Below are 10,972 nucleotides of genomic sequence, written 5' to 3'. Positions count from 1 at the left end.
GTTGAATGTGAATTAGAAACAAAGATAAAAGGAAGGCAGAAGTTGACTAAGGGCAGTTAATACAATAGGAACATGAATGGCTAGGCTCTCCTAATTTAACAGCTCCAAGATATGATTCTCTGCTGATTATATGGACTTATAAATGAGATTGTTCTTAATGAGTAATTTTGAATTCTACCACTATTCATCAAAAGAATTTCCAGCTCCAGGGCATCAGAATTGTGTCATCTAACATGGAAATGTGTTTGCAAATTAAGAAGACCGCAAAGCCCCCTCCTCAGCATGACCCTCTTGTTGCCATGACCACTGAACTGGACATCGTGCTTTGGGTTAAAGTTACTAGGAGCCTCTAATTGTCCAGGAGCCCCAATTCCTGTGAAATCAATGTAGCAAAGTCTGCTGCAAGTCTTATAGCCATTAGAAACATCTTTACTCATTATTTTTGTTAAAATGAGGGGAAAAAAAGTTAGATGCCAATTCTCACATCGATTAATGAGCAGACTTACTACATAGCATGATGAAATGCATCTTTTATATTTTACTGTTCTTGTAAAAGAGGTATTTTCTCTACTTTTTCCAATTTATATCAGTTAAGAATGCATTAGGCCTACTCAGGTCAGTAATAACATACCTCTCCATTCTTTATGCTTTCATATTTGGAATAAATAAAGTAAATGTAAAATAGATTTGGAATAAATAAATGCACAAGGAAAGAAAGATTAACCAAGGATTAATCACAAATTAAATAATAAATGAAATGTCTTAGTGCATTGTTTCCCCTACCACCAGTTAAACACCAGCATTTTAAAATTATATTATCTGATGTATCCTTCTTGTTTTTGTTTAGTTGCTTAGTTGTATTTGACTGTTTGTGACCCCATGGACTGAAGCCCACCAGTCTCCTCTGTCCATGGAATTGTCCAGACAAGAGTACTGGAGTGGGTTGCCATTTCCTCCTCCAGAGGATCTTTCTGGCCCAGGGGTTGAACCCATGTGTTCTGCTTTGGCAGGCAGATTCTTTACCACTGAGCCACCAGGAAAGCCCGATTTATCCTTATACAACCTTATAAAGTAGGCACACTTATATCCCTCACTTTGTAGAAGAGAAAATTGAGATCTAGAGTCTGAGCCTGAATTCAAGCAGTTTGATTCAGGAGCTTATTTGTTAATCACTACACATCAGAAATAGAGCAGATAGTTTTCAAGTGCAATGTAATTCGTTGTATTGTACTTTTCTCTCTTTTTTAGACTTTGATAAACTATCAGTGTGGGCTTCCCAGGTGATTCAGTAGCAAAGATCTTATCCTCTGGAGAAAGAAATGGCAACCCACTTCAGTATTCTTGCCTGGGAAATTGCATGGACGAAGGAGCCTTGTGAACTGTCAGACATGATTCAGCGAATGAACAACAAAACTATCGTGTCTTCTCCCTTGTCATTCAGAATCAAAACAGCGACAGTGAATGAAAATTGAGGAAAGCAGTTTGTGAAACAGTGGGAGCAAAAAAAACAAGAAGAGGTTATATAGCATCAGCCTGAACATTGAACAGGAAAACAGAAATTTGAAACATGAACACCAGTAAAGCAGATACACATATAGGTAAAAGGAGATTTATTAAAGGAAGTGGCCAAGTGATTACGGAGGCCAAGAAGTACCACAATTTGCCATCTGCAAGCTGGAGATTCAGGAAAGCTGGTGGTGCCATTCAGCCTGAATCCAAAGGCTTAAGCTTTGGTGGCCAATGACATAAATTCTGGTCTGAGTCTGAAAGCCCTAGAACAGGAGAGCCAGTGTCTGAGGGCCAGAGAAGATGGACATCTCAAACTCGGGCAGAGGGCATTCACCCTTTCTCTTCTTCTTTGTTCTATTCAAACCTTAGACAGATGGAATGATATCCAGTCACTTTGTGTAGAGAGATCTTTTTTCACTCAGTCTACTGAATCAAAGGCTAGAGACAAGCTCACAGACACACTCAGAAATACTATTTTACCAGTTATCATCCTTAAATTCATTCGAGCTGACACATGAAATTAACTAGGTGTTCCATAAAATATACTTTGGACAATGATGATTTACATGAAAATCAAGCACGTACTCCTGGAGTGGGCAGAATCCCAGCTCTTTAAACTTGGTGTAGCAAGTAGATATTTAGCCTTAAAGTGTGTGAAAATGGAGCAGGGCTCACTGAGGAAATTACTGACTTCCCATAACCATGACTCACCTTTCCCATCTTCCAAATCATGGACACTTCAAATGTCATTTTAGGAAATAATATTTTAAATTTTAACCAGCATAACAGTAAGTGCATGACTAGCAAAGAGAATCCAGGGTGAAAAAACAACACATTGGAGACATTCTAAAATTGAGGACAAAAAATAATAAAATTGCAGCCTCAGTAGTTTAAGACATTTTTCAGACATTATCAATCTTTACAGCTATGATCAGAGTTATTCAGGTTATAGATTTTGAGTAAATCAAAGGTCATGGTTCTTTCCTTCACTAAAATCAAATTCGCAAGTATAGTAGAGGACCAAGAAGCATATTTTACGGGGCTAAAAAAGCTAGAGTCAGTTTTATGGTGACAATAAAGATGTAACAAAAGAAATGTCTAGGATAGGATTTTGTGGGTTAGGAGTATAAAACGATGAGGCAGGACTCAAAGATAAAAGAGTATTTGAGTTACTTTGCATTTGTGATTCCTTCCTGCTGGAATGTTCTTTCCCAGAATTCTCTTACCTCCTTCCAATCTTTCCTTTATGGTCCTCTTCTAAGGAGTTCTAACACCAACATCCTATTTCATATTACAATATGCTCTTTTTTTATCACCTTTTAATATATTATATAGCAAACCAATGTATTATGATGATTTTTGCTTCCTCTGCTACAAAGGACGCTTCACTTAGAGGGCAGCTATTTTTTCCAGTTTGCACATGACTGTATTCTAAGCACCTAGAACAATGTCTGCCACACAACCAGAGCTCAACAGAAATTTGTGTAACCTTCCAGAAAGCACTTTCTGTCACATGCTTGAGGCAAAAGACAGGCTGTAGTGGATGCCACAGTGAAGGTTAGTGAGGGATGGGACAGAAGAGGCAGTGAAGTGAGGCCAACCTCTTGAATAGTCTGGTGGTAAAGAAAGGAAACAGAAAGTGGCTAATGAGGCAGAAACAAAGTCAAGCAGAAATCTGGTTCCACCTTGAGTGATGGGGAGGACATGAGCATACATGTAAGTTTAAGGAATCTGTGGAGGAGAATAGGATAAGGTTCCAAGTCAGAAGGGTGAATACAGAGGGAAGAAAACTAAAAAAGTGGCTAGGTAGTTAAAGAAACTATCCAGACCACCCACATTATTCAAAAGCATTTCTAACAACCATGAACATCCGAAGCAAAGGTAAAGTGAATAAGATTGGCTATTTCTTCTGACAACTTGAGTTGCATGTTGAGAACATTATAAATAATAAGGCATTCAGCCAGAGGCTGTGTTGCCATCTCCAAGCACCAGGCAACATCTGAGATGCGAAGATAAAAATTAAGAAATCCAACAGAGTACATCTCATTGTGTGTGCCGTTAGATAGCTCTACTGGAAATTAGGCTAGGAAAATGTGACTCATCTCAGTAGCCATATATGCAAATGAAGATGTCCCATGCATATAGCTGGATGTATACTTGTGCAGTCTGGAGGTTTGCAATGGGCTTATTTGAAAGCGTAATATATTAAAAAGACTTCATAATTTCTCTCTCAAAATGCACACTTCTGCTCACTTGTTTAGGTGGATCACAAAGCAGAGACATCACTTTGCCAACAAAAGCTCATACAGTCAAAGCTATGGTTTTTCCAGCAATCATGTACACATGTGAGAGTTGGACCATAAAGAAGGCTGAGTGCCAAAGAATTGATGCTTTTGAATTGCAGTGCTGGAGAACTCTTGAGAATCCCTTGGACTTCAAAGAAATCAAGCCAGTCAATCCTAAAGCAAATCAGTCCTGAATATTCACTGGAAGGATTGATGAAGAAGCTGAAGCTTCAGTACTTTGGGCACCTGATGCGAAGAGCTAACTCATTGGAAAAGACCCTGATGCTGGGAAATATTGAGGGCAGGAGGAGGGAATGATAGAGGAGGAGATGGTTGGATGGCATTACCAACTCAATGGACATGAGTTTGAGCAAACTCTGGGAAATAGGGAAGGACAGGCAAGCTTGGCATGCTGCAGTCCATGGGGTCACAGAGTCGGACATACCTTAGCAACTGAACAACAACATAGACTCTTGCTTATCCAGAGTTAATGGCCTTCCTTTGCATTGGAGCCCCTTATTTCTACAGAATAGCAGCAGACAGGCCATGGAGGAATACAGTTGCAATACTAATTCCAATTCTAATCCTGGTTCTAGTCAAGCTCAGAAGTGAGATGAGCTCATCTAATTTTATGCTCAAAATTCACGTTCGATCCTTAATGTTATTCCTGAAGAATGAAGAGCACTGGACTAAATCCAGTAGTAGATCCAGGTCCTTTCTGGATCAACAATAGCTAGTTCCCAAGCCTGACAAATACAATAACAGAGAAGGGAAAAGGCTGAGAACAGAAGGGCCACCACGGTCATCACTAGGAGATCTGGGCTCCACAGCAGAGCCTGACAGTCTGGAGTAGGAAGTTCAAACATTTTTACAGTGGCCAAAGCAGAACTCGAGGTACTAAGGGAGAAAGCAAAAGAAATAGAAAGTTTGGTATGTCAATTTATAATCAAAGGTCATATGTGAGTCCTTCTTGTCTCAGCACATAATAGCCAGAGGCCCTCCCCCGGGTCCAGAGAAGGGGTGTCACCCTCTGAAGAGCATTTGCAGGCAGCAGGTCTGCGGACAGTGTGTTGCAGTGCATGTTACCTCCATGGAGAAGATAGTTCCCTCAGTCTTTGCAGTGATTCACAGTTTGTGTCAATTACGAATGCATCGCTGTCACATTACACGCATAGTTCCTACAATTCTCTGCTTGTCTCCACAGTTTTAGGCCATATCAGACACTTTCAGGCAGCTGGGACTTTGTGAAAATTGTGATCTTGATTTGAATCAAATCAAATTGAGTCTTCTGAGGTTTGTTTGTCATCCATATAAAGATATGTGCCATGTGCTCAGTTGTGTCAGACTCTTTGTGACCCCAGAGACCCTGGCCCGCCAAGCTCCTCTGACCGTGGGATTTCCCAGGAAAGAATACTGGAGTGGGTTTCCATTTCCTCCTCTAGGGGATCTTCCCCACCCAGGGAAAGAACTCATGGCTCCCGTGTCTCCTGTATGGCAGGTGGATTCTTTACCTGCTGAGCAATGGGAAGCCCTATAAAAAATATATTTTTAAAAAAAGATTATCTGGAGGAAATAATAATTGTAAACCTTTATTGGACATTTTATGTCTGTCAGGCCCTGTGTTCATGACTTTTCCTGGATTATCTTCTTGTATGCTCAAACAGCCCCATGAGTCATTATCACTCTCATTTTACAGATGAGCAGACTGAGCCTGAAGCACATGGAGTCCTTCACTCAGGTCACAGTTAGCTGGCTGGTAGAACCAGCATTTCGACGGGCAGTTTGGCTTTTGTTGTTTTTAGTTGCTAAGTTGCGTCCTAGTATTTGTGAGAATCATTCTTTGTGTGGAAATATTTGTAACTTTAAGAAATATTTACAAGTAAAATACTTGTTATTTTATAGATCATCACACAGCACTGAATAGAGTTCCCTGAGCCTTTCTCGGTGGTGCTAGTGGTAAAGAATCCACCGGTCAATACAGGAGAAGTAAGAGCCGCAGTTTCGATCCCTGGGTTAGGAAGATCCCCTGGAGGAGGGCATGGCAATCCACTCCAGTATCCTTGCCTGAAGAATCCCATGGACAAAGGAGCCTGATGGGCTACAGTCCGTGGAATTGCAAAGAATTGGAAATGACTGAAGAGACTTAGCATGAACTATATTCAGAGATGGATTTTAATTCTTCAGGAATCAATAAGATATGAAGAAAAAGAATGGAGATGAAATTGCTCAGCAGATTTCTGGCCTCATGCCACATTGTATTAAATACATTACAACATTTTCCCTCATACATTATATATAATAATTGACATAAAAAATTAAAAGGGTATTTATAATATCGTTTAGAATTTTATTTGGCCATGAGCAATGCAAATAGCTTATAATTGACTCTGATTTCTCTCAAGTCACCATGGATATATGAAAATTCTTGCAAAGTGAAGAGAATCTAATTTACAGCTAGTTCCAAAGTGCAATAGAAATATTATGAATACTAAATTTAACCATAATGCAGCCAGCATTAAGTTATGTTTGTTTATTGGTAAATATTTAATTCCTCATTTGTATTCTTATTTTCCTTTTGCTAAGTGAATAATATTTTTCCTGGCTTCAAAAATGTGATAGGCTCCTGAGAAGCATAGCATCCCTGGGCACTGAGCTTATAGTGTCTAAAGAATAAAACAGACTCAAATTTAGCAAATAACGCCCAGTGGTAAAGAATCTGCTTGCCAAACAGGAGACACAGGTTCAATCCCTGGGTGGGGAAGAGCACCTGGAGGAAGAAATGGCAACCCGTGACAGTGTTCTTGCCTGGGAAACCCTTTGGATAGAAGAGCCTAGTGGGCTGCAGTTCATGGGATCACAAAGAGTCGGGCAGGACTGAGTGACTAAACAACACACAAAAACTTTAGCAAACACTAAGGACCCAGGGTCACCGACAGAGCCCTGTGGACCTTCAGGAGTTGTTCATTCAGTGAATTTCCCTGTATTTATGGTAGATCAGCTGGTAAAGAATCCACCTTCAATGAAGGAGACTCTGGTTCGATTCCTGGGTCGGGAAGATCCGCTGGAGAAGGGCAGAAGGGACAGGCTACCAACTCCCGTGTTCTTGGGCTTCTCTGGTGGCTCAGCTGGTACAGAATCTGACTGCAATGCAGGAGACCTGGGTTTGATCCCTGAGTTGGGAAGATCCCCTGGAGAAGGTAATGGCCACCCACTCCAGTATTCTGGCCTGGAGAACTCCATGGACTTTATAGTACATGGGGTTGCGAAGAGTCGGACACGACTGAGTGACTTTCACTTTCACCTTATGTCTAGAAAAACTCACTGGAAGCCTTGCCAAGTTGGTTAGGGGCTGTGTTGGCACCCTGAAGAGTTGACTCTCGTTTTAGATATTTTGTAAAAAAGGAAAAAAACAAAACCAAAAACCAAAAAACGTAATCTTCTAGAATATCATTAAATCAGTGTTCGCTATTTTTAAATAAGAATTAAAATAGAGCAGTTTATTCTCCTCGGATAAGATGGTTTAAGTACTTGTGGCTGGTATTCTCTCTCCCTAAAGCCTCTGAGGTCAGGCTTTCATTTAAATTCAGATCTACTTCACCTTGGCTCCCCAGGTGGTGCTAATGGTAAAGAACCTGCCTGCCCATGCGAGAGACAAAAAGAGATACAGCTTTGATCTGGGTCGCGAAGATCCCCGGGGGAGCACATGGCAACCCACTCCAGTATTCTTGCCTGGAGAATCCCATGGACAGAGGAGCCTGGAGGGCAACAGTCCACGGGGTCGTAAAGAGTTGGACATGACTGATGTGACTTAGCACACATGCACTACTTCATCTTAAACTATAACTGTCCTCTGTCAGGAAGTTGCCTTCTGAAAGGCCACAGATGACTAATTCACAATAGTACAACTCATCTGGGCAAATGTTAGATTGCTTTAAATTTGAAGGTGGAACACAGAGCTCGCAGCAGTTTTTGGAATGTGAGCTCTGGATCTCCTTACAATTTCTGATGAGTCATCATGTACATGAGGGAGAGCAAATAAAAAGGAGAAAACTTGTGCTCATGGACACAAACACACACACACGCATACACACACTCATTGTCCTGGCAGCAAGTATGTGTAACATGATAATATGAATTATAAAGCATTTGTTTGAATTGCCAGGGGGGAGTTTGTAAAACCCTTTCTCAAGTGAGCTTCATTGTATCTTCTTTTGAATCAGGTGATGGAAAGATTTCTAATTGTATTTATTCAATTATTTACATAACACTCAAAATGAGATGAAATCCAAGTTAAGACATTGTTGATATACTTACCGTAAGACATGTGATCTGCAACACTTTACATAATCCAGAAAGATGAATAAACTATTATAAATATTTTGAGTGAAAGCAAATCAAAGCAGTTGCTATAATCATATATAGAAAATTGAGATTTTCTTATTAACACCCTCCTGTTTATTGTCAGAGAGATGAGAGCTACTTAAAAATAAATCAAGAGAAATTGTGACAAGCTATAATTCCGATCCACAGTATTTTCTGATTTCTCTAATTTAGACATGTTGTTGGGGCTTTCCTGATGGCTCAGCAGTAAAGAATCTGCCTGAAATGCAGGAGATACAGGAGATGTGGGTTCAGTCTCTGAGTGGGGAAGATCCCCTAGAGGAGGAAATGGCAACCTATTCCAGTATTCTTGCCTGGAAAACCCCATGGACAGAGGAGCCTGCAGGGCTACAGTCCATGGGGTCACAAAGAGTCAGACAAGATTGAGCATGCACACATACACAGACGTGTACTATGGTCAAGAGGAACATAATATAAATTGATAGAGTATAATAGAAGTTCGTGAATTTAATAGTACCTCTCTCAGTCTGATAGATTAAGTAGGAACAATATAATCCAGAGGATCTAAATGCTATATATATATTGGTATCCTTCTACTGGGTTTTGAACACCATTATGCTTTCTGTTGGACAATGACCTCTAGACTTCCAGGAACTCAATCTTTTATGCTATAATCTCAAGACTGAGAACAGTGCCTGCTCCAACTTTGCTAACATTTCCCCTGAATAGCTGGCATTCATTATTAGATAGAAAATTCCTTGTGATCTGTGATAACATTTCTCTACCCTTATTGTACCATTCCACACATGAGCACTATTACGATATATAGGGGAAAAGTTTAGTAGATATTCGTGATGACAGACTTATGAAATGTTTACCACCAAATCCTTGAAGATTAGAGTATAACTCTTTGATTTTCTTGATATTATCTTTTCCTCCAAGCATTAATTCTAGAGAAGATATAAAAATGACTATGGCCACAGGCACAGATTAGAAATTAAAATAGGCTCAAAAGACAATAAACTCTAAGAAAGTTGTAAGGAAAGAGATAAGCTAAAATGACTGTTTGATCCAGAATGAACATTGCATTTTTAAAATTATTTCTCCCTGCCATCTGCATCTTCATTACCCTACGGGGTCCATGGTATTAAGCTCAAAATAATGCTTGTTGACAATGGCTAAAACATGCTTCTGCCAAAAAAAAAAAAAAAGGAGTAAAAACCAAATCAAATATTAAAAGTCCTGATAAAACAAAGTTAAACAGATTTCTTAGCTGCAGAACTTGACATAGCCTTTTCTATGTTTAAGTGAATCAATCTTTAAAAGTAGAATAAGTCAGAATCCACTTTATGGCATAACAATTGAAATCCTTGCCCCTAGACTTCAGAATTGAGAAGCAGCAAATTTTAAAATACTAGTAATACTTTTTAAAGTTTAGTACCCATCTAACAAGAATAATTTTTAACATAGAAAATTAGTAGACGGTGCATATTAATACTAGTACCATCCAAGCTCCATATAATGAATCAAAATAATGGTTCAAGAATAGTGTTCCATCATGCTTCTTCTAGATATTGCAATTGCCTCCAAAAATACATATTTTACCCAAAATTTATTTGACTATAGAAAATCTTCCTTCCCCTGTTTTGAAGAATATGTTCTTTAAACATATTCTTGAATATGAAACTTACGGAATTTCATATTCATGAAACTTAAAATGGGTTCATGCTCTTTAAAATGCCCTTTGGGGAAACACTATTGTTATATTGTGAATCCCTAAGTGTGTAGGTGGAATGCTTCAATACAAATATTTATATGATGGCAACCTCTCCAGTTTTTTCTTTTTCTGACATAAATTCTGACAGATTTATTTTTATAAATGTAATTCCATTGGTGATTCATCAAATGTATCATGGAACATATTTATTCTGAGGGTTTACTCCGTTTTTCCAAAGAGGAGAGAGCTTGCCCTTCAGAAGTGGGGTAGAAATATTCCTGGTACGCACTCCTTTCTTTAGAGTAATAAAAATAAGTACATCCAAATCAATAGCAATGTCTAATTATATACACGTGATGGTACATAGTAATATGGTTAATTATTGGGCTGAATTCATAATCAGAATGTCGACTTCATTTTGAAATTGACATCTTTCTCCTTCCTGCCCCCTGAGCTAATCCCTAGAGTTACTATACTAACAAATAACAATTTGATTTTTTTCTCAAACTTTTTCTTTGAATAGCTGTTGCTTCATTAAAATACTAATAAATATTAAAATGGTCAAAAACAAGAGGCTGATGAAAAAGCAAAGTAAAAGTACACACCTCCATAAGTTTCATAGACAGGTTTTATTAGCTGAGTGTACATGCTTAGAGAGTTCATATTCAGTTTTATCAAATACACAATTTCATTTCTTATTGATATTTTCCCAATTACCACCTTCTTTCTATAATTCCATTAAGAAGTTATTGAGGAAAAATTAAAAGCACATGATTCATCCTATAAATCTAAGAGACTTGTCCTATGTTTGCATCACTGCCAGCCATGGAGATCACAATTGGATCTGCAGGACAATGTCACCAAGAACTCAGGAAATAATGAATAATGTATTCTTCTTTAGCTTTTTCTTTTACCCATTGCCTTCTAGACATTCATTGTCTTCTAGACAAAACAGGCCTTCCCTGATAGCTCAGTTCATGAAGAAGCAGCCTGCAATGCAGGAGACCTGGGTTTGATCCCTGGGTTGAGAAGATCCCCTGGAGAAGGGAAAGGCTCCCCACTCCAGTACCCTGGCCTGGAGAATTTCATGGACCGACCTCGCCACATCTGTGTGTTTACC

This window comes from Cervus canadensis, chromosome 26, assembly GCF_019320065.1.
Source record: "Cervus canadensis isolate Bull #8, Minnesota chromosome 26, ASM1932006v1, whole genome shotgun sequence".
NCBI classification, from domain to species: Eukaryota; Metazoa; Chordata; class Mammalia; order Artiodactyla; family Cervidae; genus Cervus; species Cervus canadensis.
The sequence above is the reverse complement of the archived record's forward strand: the minus strand, read 5'-3'. Positions refer to the sequence as shown.